The sequence below is a fragment of the Puntigrus tetrazona genome, unplaced genomic scaffold (genome assembly GCF_018831695.1).
Source record: "Puntigrus tetrazona isolate hp1 unplaced genomic scaffold, ASM1883169v1 S000000008, whole genome shotgun sequence".
Taxonomy (NCBI): domain Eukaryota; kingdom Metazoa; phylum Chordata; class Actinopteri; order Cypriniformes; family Cyprinidae; genus Puntigrus; species Puntigrus tetrazona.
In genome coordinates, this window is record NW_025047688.1 from 1,417,716 (window position 1) to 1,428,294 (window position 10,579).

At 38.7% G+C, this 10,579-nt stretch overlaps 1 pseudogene; it reads left to right on the forward strand.

The window, feature by feature from the left end:
• The window catches only part of LOC122332265, a 26,691-nt pseudogene extending 20,061 nt beyond the window's left edge, over positions 1–6,630 (forward strand).
• The last annotated feature ends 3,949 nt before the right edge of the window (positions 6,631–10,579 follow it).

The following is a 10,579-nucleotide window of genomic DNA, read 5'->3' on the forward strand; positions in this document are numbered from 1 at the left end:
CGTAAGCTGTCTGTCTACTTCTCAGGTTAATTTTGTCAGAGAAGGGTGTGGTGAAGATAAAATATGCCAGAGCAACCTTCAACTCTCCTATCAGTTTGGCACAAAAGCGCCGATCTCAAATGCCTTCACTCCTCTGCCGCGGTAAGAGCTGGTCCACACATCTGACAGTGAGCAGAGCACATCTACAGACACATGCTTCGTACCTCACGTATTTCCTATACGAGGGTTTAGTATTAATAACTGGCCTTCATCATATCAATTTCTCCCACGTGCTCTTGCGTTTAGAGACGAGTCTGATGTGCCGGTGTTCTCTCTGTCGGATCAGAGGTCAGTAGTGCTGGAGGTCACGGTGTCTAACATGCCGTCTGACCCGGAAAACCCACAGGAAGATGGAGACGATGCCCACGCCGCCCAGCTGCTGGTGTCTCTGCCCGACACGCTCTCATACTCTGGACTCTTGAGCCAGCAGGTCTGTTTGTGTCTTTCTCCATCGTAATTCTCGTTTGCGAGTCCTGACTGTGCTGTGTGTTCTTGTCTTGAAGGTGTTGTGTGAGGTCAATCAGAACGGCTCTCAGGCGCTGTGTGAACTGGGCAATCCTCTGAAAAGAGAAGCCACGGTACGGTAAAGCTCCACTAACACTATTCTGACCTTCATGAAACCGAGACTGACCGTTAATTCTCTACATCAGGTCAAATTTTATCTAGTTTTGAGCACGTCTGCATTCACTATAGAAACAACGTCGCTGTCCGTTCATCTTACGCTGTCTACGTGAGTTCAGTTCTGTTTTCTGCCTGAAAGTGTTTGTTTTCTGAGCAAAATCACCCCAGCGATGTGAGATGAATCTGTGTGAATCACCCACAGGATCAGTGAGCAGCCTGCTTTGGCTCCGGTCAGAGCGTATGCCCGGGTGGTCATCGAGCTTCCTCTGGTGCTTAGCGGGTAGCTGTCTTGTTTTCTGATGTTTACAGTTAATCTCATTTCAGTGCATTTCAACAGATGTGTTAATTCATCTTGAATTAAAATAAAACATGTAGTTTGAATGTGTTGATTGTGTCTCGGTCAGACTGGTGCGCCCTCATCAGCTGTTCTTCAGCGGAGCGGTCAGGGGAGAGAGCGCCATGACCTCACTGCAGGACATCGGCAGCCCAGTGGACTACGAATTCATCGTAAGTTCATGTTTGCAGAGAACTCTAGACTCACAGTCTGATGGGTCTAACTCCGTCTCATCTAATGATCTTCATCACGTGACACATGGCTCCACCTGTATAGGTCTGCTATAAGGTGATTCGTGTATGGGGTTATTCTTACACAGTTTTGAGGAGTGACTAGTTACATGTAATGGAATTATGTCATTTAATTACAAAATAAATGTAATTGTGATTAGTTACAGTTACTGAGAAAAAAATGTAATTGAATTACATGGTTACATCTGAATGTTCATACACACACACACACACACACACACACACACACGAGACACCAATGTCTCTTTAATACAATTAGTAAAATGTCTTAATTCTTAATCATCCTTATATCGTGGACTCACTCTCTTGTTTCACACAAACACAGCTGCTGCCATTTTGTTTTGTAGACTGTAATGGATTATAAGACAACTAACAAACTAGTACTGTTTGTACTAGTACTTCATTATTTATGTGGATAAAAGTCACGTCCTAAGTGATTCATAAAGAGCACTAAATTAAAAAAAGAAGAAAAAAGGTCTTTGCTGAACAATGCAAAGAGTAAAAAATAACATTTACATAACTCCATTACTACAGACGAATGGCAAATAGGGCTTTATGTTCATCACACTTTGACACAGTGTTGAAATCTCTTCAGAAACAAGGGAGAGAAATGATTGCTGTATGTTTTCTATATGAGATTTTACCTTCTGTTGAGTAGAAATGGAAGAAACAGGACAGAAACGAGTCNACGTTTGGCTCGGCCTCCCTGAACATCCTGTGGCCGTATGAGCTGGTCAATAGGAAGTGGCTGTTGTATCCGAGTGCTCTGCAGGTGGAAGGTCAGCCGCCCACTCTCTGTGAACCTCGGTCAGCGCTCAACCCTCTGGGCCTTGACCAGCCGCCACAGGCAGAAAACATCAAGGTACTCACAGACACCCATCAAATCACGCCGATGACCACTAATAAGTGCAAGTACTGAGTGAGACAATTATCAATGAAAAGGGCAGCAGAAAGGCACGCTCGCATCTGGAGACGACAGAAGACCTGCTCCCCAGAAGCCCAGGAAAAATCACTCCAGCTGTTTCTGCCTCTGAGAGAAGAAAGTCTCTCACCCTGGTGAGTGTGAAGCAGGACGCTGGACAGAATTATTATTTCATGAGCTGGGGTTGTGGGTGATGGATCTGATCGTGTTTTTCAGGATTGTTTACTGGGCTCTGCACGCTGTCTGCTCTTCCAGTGTCCTCTGCTCACCTTCTCCGGCTCGACTCGTTTCAGGATCCGAGCGCACATGTGGAACAGCACTTTCATTGAGGTGAAGCTTCCTTTTAATAACAGTGGGACAAATGTTGAAAGGAGATAATATTTACTGTAGATTACAAGAATGATAAGTGAGTTAACATATGAGTTAACATCAGGCAAGAAAACTGTGTTTTGGAATTTCTGTTAATTTTGAACTAGAATTTTACTAGAATGCTCATTTCTGGAGGAGATTTTGTTTTCTTGTTAATAAGTGTCTTGATCAAAAGTCTGAGAATATTTCCAATATGAAAATTCAGGGACTTTTGTTTTTTATTAGAAATAAACAAGGCAAAGAGCTGAAACCATTCATATTCACATCTAAGAGAGGCGTACACACGTTTTCTGTTTATACGTTATTTTTATGAATCAAACATACACACATTTGAGAGATGATTCTGAGTTTGTACATTTTGTATGCTGAAAAGTCTGCTTTTATCACAGGATTAAATGACATTTTAACATATATTTACATAGAAAACAGCTATTTCTAAGCCTGGTGAGCATCAATCATTGTATTTCATGAGTAATATAACACAGTACTGCATGTAACATTTACTGGGTTGCTGCAGTTTTAATGAAGCTTTAATAGAAAGTTCATCTGATATTTGTGGATTGTTTTATCAGCTCATCCGAGTCGAATTGCAGACGCAGAACTACCAGTACAGTGTTCACTTTCTGTCCATTAGGAGTTTTCATCTGTTAGTGCTGTGGAGCTGCTGGTCAGAGCCAACATCACCATTAAATCCAACATTAGACATCTGGTGCTGAAGGATGCTTCTACACAGGTCAGAGAACACACGCTCTCCCATCTGAGCATGTTCAGGTTAGTGTATTCATTAGTGTGTGTGTGTGTGTGTGTGTGTGTGTGNTGTCGGATCAGCACAGCATCCCATGGTGGATCATTCTTATTGCTGTTCTGGCTGGAATTATTGTTCTGGCGCTGCTGGTGTGTTTACTGTGGAAGGTAAGTGTGCACCTGCATCCACTTAATAAGCTTCTGTTTTTATTGCAGTCGAACTGAAACCATGGTATTACCACACAACCTTCACCGTCACCTTGGTGATTTATGATTGCTGTCAAGCTGAATATATTATAAAAGCAGGCCGTACAACTAGATAGTAGGAGAGAACGGCTGGCATTTGCTCATCTAATGTAAACAGTGACATCAAGCGTCCTTAGTACCATTGTAAGTTGTAATTGACTGCCATTTATATCAAATCTGGTCTTATAAAAGATGTCAGAATTTTTATGAATGGGTCTGAAACTACGTAAAGTGGTCACCAACTATACAACATCATAATATTTCCTTAGTTTCTAAGTCTTTAATGATAATAATAATAGGGTTTTTTTATATATATTAGCACCTTTCCGGTGCTCAAGGACACTTTACAATGAAATATAAGAAGAAAAGATAATATATAGAAATAAGAAATAACACAAAGTAGATAAAGTAGAGAAACATTATATGAGCGGGGTACCAATTAGAAAATGGGTCGAGCAGAACAGAACACAAACATTGGATTGTTGATTAAACAAGGTTATTGAGTCAAAATCTGAGGAATAACATTCAAAAAACAGGTGAGATATTATTAACAGAAGTGGAGGTAAATTCCAGAGTTTGGGCGCAATAACACTAAATGATCTGCCCCCCATTAAATAGAGCGGTCCCAAGAAGACCAGAGTCAGAGGAAGTTAACACAGGGGCCAAACTAACAAAGACACAGGGGAGCCAAGCCATGCAGGGACGTGAAAACTAGCAGGACAATTTAGAATTGAATACAGTGAGCAACAGGGAGACAATGAAGATTCTACACATCTGGGGTTATCTGAGTATTCTAGCAGCAGAATTATGAATATATTGTAATTTGGTGATGGAGCTGGCAGGTAAACCAATAAAGAGGGCAGTCCAGCAGTCGATGCGTGATGAAATAAATGCATGGTCTTTAACCAGCCATTGATACTTCCTCCTGGTTTCTTCTGTCTGTACCTACATTTGTTTGCATATTTCTGTTATATATTCCCGTCTGGTGGAGCAGTGTGGTTTTTTCAAGCGCACACAGAAGCAGCCTCACTATGAAACCGAGTATTACCGCGCTCAACTACAGCTGCAGCCATCCGATGTGGAGAGAAAGCAGGCCACTGAACTTCACTAAGAGCCTCATCCAGCACATCCCTCATGTGGTACACAGTGTGCTGCTGTGCGGTGGCTTCCCTAACTACAAGTGTCATGGCACGATAACCAGTTTTTGAATAATAATTAGCATGCCTAACAAGAGCTTAACATCCGTGAGTGTGAGTTTCTGTTAGTGAAGCATCACGGAGACAGGGCACCACCGCTGGGACATGAATTTAACACGCATCTTTACAGAATTAGAATTTGTAAATAACTTTTGATGGCAGTGCTATCATTGAATCAAGGCGGAAAAAGCAATACATTAATTTCCATAGTCAAAAGTTGAGCAAATAAATAAACTGAAGAATACAGATCATTTCCATTACTAGCCTAAAGTCACAAATAAGTGGATTCTTTGAAAATCAAGTGCAAATGACATTGAATGACACAAACATCAATAAGTTGACCGTCGTAAACCTTAGCAAATCACATTGCATGTTTTATTCTATTTGAGCACATTTTGCATCTGAAAGTCAAAACTCTAACAAATGTTTATGCAATAAGCAGTGCTCCTTCTCAACATATACATCATAAAGAAACATTATACCCTTCTTAACATGAAAGCCTAAAGTTCATTGAAGGTTAAGGATGATGGCTTGACTGAACAGATTTAAAAAATGTTTTACAAAATATTAGATCTGAGTAAGACTTTAGTTCGTGTGAGAAAAGCATCAAAACAACATCTGAAAAGCAGCAGTTGTCGAGTGATAACTTTATCACTCTAAAAAAAAAAGAGATGTAAATGAATGAACACCTGCCAGTGGAGTACATTATTATTATGTCAAAGGAATGAAAGTTTAAACCTTAGAATAACAGGTCAAATCATTTTTACATGATTTTAACCGGGTTATTAAACACACACACACTCAAGGTGATTTCTTTTTTTATTGTGCCAGATATACATTTTTATCTTGTTGTGTTTTTTTCTCTTTTACAGTGTGGTTTCTTCCAAAGAGTTCATCATAAAGATAAAGTGCCCCAGTATAAGGCTGTGAAGATCCTACGGCAAGAGACACAATTTCAGGATAAGACTTTTATTTTGCACAAAAAACAATGGGCTACTCACTGGAGTGATGGGGCAATCTAATATGCATCATTTTGTCGTCAATAACATGGACGCCTGCAGTGGACTCTCACTGAACATTTTTATTCAGCATTTTTAAGTTGCTCTGCAGATTGAAAGGAAATTTCAGAAGGACCGCTGGATCTAGCTGGAGATAGGCAGTATATGAATGGAAATACATGCACCTAGTATTAAAGGAGCTGTATTTAAGTTTTTGTCACTACTAAAGCATAAAAATTATTATACATTAACTATACATTTTGGTTTGTGAAACCCACCCACTGCAGTTTACCCAAATGTCTTGGGCACCCTGGGTTGCCAGCTGGCGAAAAACACATTGAATTTGATTCAATTCACCATCTTTTGTGCACTCGTTCCTGTTGGGAGAGGCCAAGTGAAAACTCTACAATATTTAGAATTTTAACTGCAATGCCTAGTTCAATTCTTCATCCAGCAGTTAATGTTGAACTCAGTGTAATGGTGGTCCTGTGTCATCTATAGTTCGCTTTAAGAACTTTAAGAATGCTGAGACACATTTTAAGAGTCTTTATATTGTCACAAGTCCTGTGCATGGCCTGGCCATGGTCTTTATTACAATGACTCTCACATTACCCAGACTGGAATACATTTCCCATGTTCCATTTCACTGACTCCATTCTCACATGCAGCCAATTACACACACTATGAAAATCAGCCTCAAACCACCAATAAACGCTAAGTATTGTTTGTGTTTATCTCTCTCCTAGCAATAGCATCTTTACAGAGTCCTCTGGAATACGTTGGCCATTGTTTGACCCATGCCTGTTTACCGGACTACTCTTTTGTCTTGCCCTCAACATACCTGTGTGTCACTGTCTGACCCTTGCCTGTGCTTTGACCATGTTTTATAATAAAGCTTTGCAGATGGGTCTGCACGCCTCTCGTCTCATTCTCCCTGACATACAAAGAACATGATAAAGATCCCTACGCCTAAACCTAACCCAACCTGAAATGTATTTGTAAAAGGGTGTAGAAGCACCTAACCCTGATCATGAGCCTAAATCAGATATTTCCTCAAATCTGATTGCTGAAATCACGCTCACTGACATTTTCCCAAACGTTTTTTGGGTGACTTTAAATTGTTTGCTAAATTTAGCTGAGCTTGGATGTTTTGACTCTACCCCATAGTCCACACATATGAAGAATATGGAAGATGGCAGTCTAACCTACTACATTTCTAGAAATCCCTGCAGCTCCAGTTTCTTTTCATCTTTTCAACTTTTGGAGGGATACTGAGTGTATGGTAATAAGACTGTTGTGCCATATTTCCTCCTCTAGATAATGACTGTCTTCACTGTTTTTCATGGTATATCTAATGCCTTGGAAATTCTCCTGACTGATTCTTTTTAACAATGAGATCCCTCTGATGCTGAAATTGATCCGCTTCCATATAAAACCACTATTTCTTGCAATGTATTTGAGAACATAGTATGCTTGTAATAAGGCTAGTTGTTACTATTTATTTTCCTACACTCCACTAGGGGGTGCTTGAAGGCTAAAACCCCAAGTAATTTAAGCAGGCAGTAGAGTAGAATTTCAATTTAAACGAGTAAGAGTTTTGTTCTTTTGTAGATGGGCTTTTTAAATATTACTTTGTATCTGTTTTTTTGAGTCATCAAGTGAACGTTTCTCAATGGATTGTTTGTGCCCTATTGCCTTGTGGATTATCATATATTGTACAAGGATTTGACTCTGTGGACCTCTTTTTATTAGGATTGCTTGAAGACCACTGTATGTGTTTTTTTCACCATTCATCATCAATGGGATGGTAGTTGAATATTTGATATATAGATGGTAAGTGCTGTTTAGGTTTGCTATCTATTTATTCTCGTTCTTGTCTGAAATGCGGTATAATTTATAAAGAGATATAAAGACACAATTTCATTATTTTCAACAGCAGAGGGAGCTGTAGGTTTAGGTTAGGGCTGCAGTCATTTGGAGATAAGGCTAGGTAAACCTGGGTATCATCAGCATAGCTGTGATAGGTCATTTCTTTCTTATTATCTGACTTAGTGGGAGCATATACTTGCTAAATAAGAGCGGTGCAAGAATTGAGCCTTGTGGGACTCCGCATGGACATCCACTTAGACTTATAGTGTCCTATACTCACATAATNATTCTTGTCTGAAATGCGGTATAATTTATAAAGAGATATAAAGACGCAATTTCATTATTTTCAACAGCAGAGGGAGCTGTAGGTTTAGGTTAGGGCTGCAGTCATTTGGAGATAAGGCTAGGTAAACCTGGGTATCATCAACATAGCTGTGATAGGTCATTTCTTTCTTATTATCTGACTTAGTGGGAGCATATACTTGCTAAATAAGAGCGGTGCAAGAACTGAGCCTTGTGGGACTCCGCATGGACATCCACTTAGACTTATAGTGTCCTATACTCACATAATAACCTCTTCCTTCTAAGTATGACCTGAACCATTTGAGTACCATCCCAGAAAGCCAGAGCCAGTTTTCCAGTCTTTCTAGTAGTACGTTATGATTGACAGTATCACAGCACCAAAATCTAGTAGTACCAGCACAGATATTTAAGCAAATATCATTTATTATCTTTATGAGCACTGTCTCTATAAAAATATTGGCTAAAAGTTGTGCTTAAAAGTTTGTTATCAGGCATCTCAGTCATAATTTAAGCGTTGGACTAAATCTTAAGTGGCAGTCTGTGCCGTAGACTGTATTGATGACAGATGTATGAACCAATCACTGAATAGACTTCCTTATTCAAGAATATTTTCAGATAAATTCACAATCAATTTAATTTAATTTAATTTAAATGTTCCCTTTATTGTTGGAATTTATTTTTAAAAAATGTCAGGAAAAAAAACAAACCAAAAAAAGAATAAAAACACTTAAGAAGGTTTGAAAGTCAACACAACGAACGTCAAACTGTTTTTAAGACAAGATGAGAATTAATGGGCTTAAACTCTGGCGCTCCCATCCTCCGTTCACCAAACTCATCTTATATGTTACCTTTACTATGATAAACATTGTTTTTACAAAGAAAATGAAAAGGTCTAATGAATAATTTAATAATAATAACTCTGCACACCAGCATAGATTTGCCTATATATGTGGATGTGAGCATATGTTAGTGGCTTCCTATTTCATTTTAATGATATGAAATAATGTATAATATAAGATTTTTTTTTACTATTCTATAAATATTTTTCTGCTGTTCTTGCTGTGCCTAGATTTGACTGTAATAATGCAAAAATAATCACTTCAGATGAACATTTCAAGGGTTAAACAAACTAACTCTGATGAAAAAATAGTCCTTAATAATGCCTAAATATTTATTCAAATAAAAAAACCTAATACACGCAAATAATAATATTTGAAAACTAGTGTAGATACAGTCAAGATTATATAGGCCTATACAGCCATCTAATGGTTACACATCAGTATTACAGATGCTATATTTTGAGGTATTTGATACTAAGTTAATACTATTAAATTTTTTATTTATTTGTTTGAAATATTTTACGTTTGAAATATGGTATAGGAGTTCAAAGCAGTTTCTATTGTCAGACTATAATACATGTTCTTTCTCAGTTTCCAGAAAGCAGAGCAACCTTTCCATGAAGTTTTGATGCTGACCCAGAAGATGACCCAGACAGCAACGCTTCTACCATCTTAGCCCTCAGAGAAACCATTAGATACAGCACTACAAATGACCTAAATGAAAAGTATTTNGTTTAGCCCAATATAAGACATGCATCGATCCGTTATACTGACACACATCCACTGTTTTGTTGACTGTGTATCTTTATCTAAGACGTAGCTGACTGTGCTAACTTCAGTAGTTGTAAAGACAACCATTGTGACAGAAATATTTGCTCGGAAAAACGTGAAAGTGGATGGCCCGATCTTAATGGCACGATTCTCAGTTTCTATTTGGTGCGCTATTTATACACGGGAACTGGCTTTGGCGTGATTATGAGACGCAGTGGTTAGGTTTAGAGCTGTGGGGAAGGTGTGTATCATAAGCACACCAGATACAAACAGGAAATGGTGCGATTGAAACACACTTTAATGAGACCAGGCGGAGGCGCACATTAACCTCCTAAACGAGCGAGAATGATAAACCTTCTTCAGTAACACCTGATCCTTCAGAGAACTGATTATAGCTTAAGAGGAACTGAGACAGGTGTCTCAAGACACATCAGACACATCAACTTTGAATGACTGGGATCTTGATCTCCAGACTCCTGTGATATTATGCAAATATTTGTATTTCTTTGGAGCTCTAGATAAAAGTAACAATGTTCACATGTACACAGGAGGTTGCACTTTTTTCTTATTTGTCTATTTAAATAAAACAAGCTTGGTTGCCTGGTTGGATTGAGACTTTCTTGATGTTGGAATATATCTCAGGATAGTAGAATATTACAAATGTAACAGTTCGATCTAATTATAACCTACAATGCAAAAGAATCAAGATGTATTCAAATCATCAGTAATCGTTAGAAATTAATTGTCCCCAACTAAGTGAACGAGAGGATGAAAACCCCATCCTTGACAGAACAAAAAACCTTGGGAGAAACTAGGCTCAGTTGAGACCAGTTCTCCTCTGACAGGATGACCAGTACTTTATTTCAAGTTCAATGTAGCCTAGCAATCCTTTAATAGATTTAAATAATAAAAGTGTGATATGTGTAGGCTAGGTTAAAAAGATGTGTCTTTAATCTAGATTTAAACTGACAGAGTGTGTCTGCCTCCTGAATAGAGTTAGGGAGATTGTTCCATAGTTTAGGTGCTAGATAGGAAAAGGATCTGGCGCCCGCAGTTGATTTTGATATTCTAGGTATT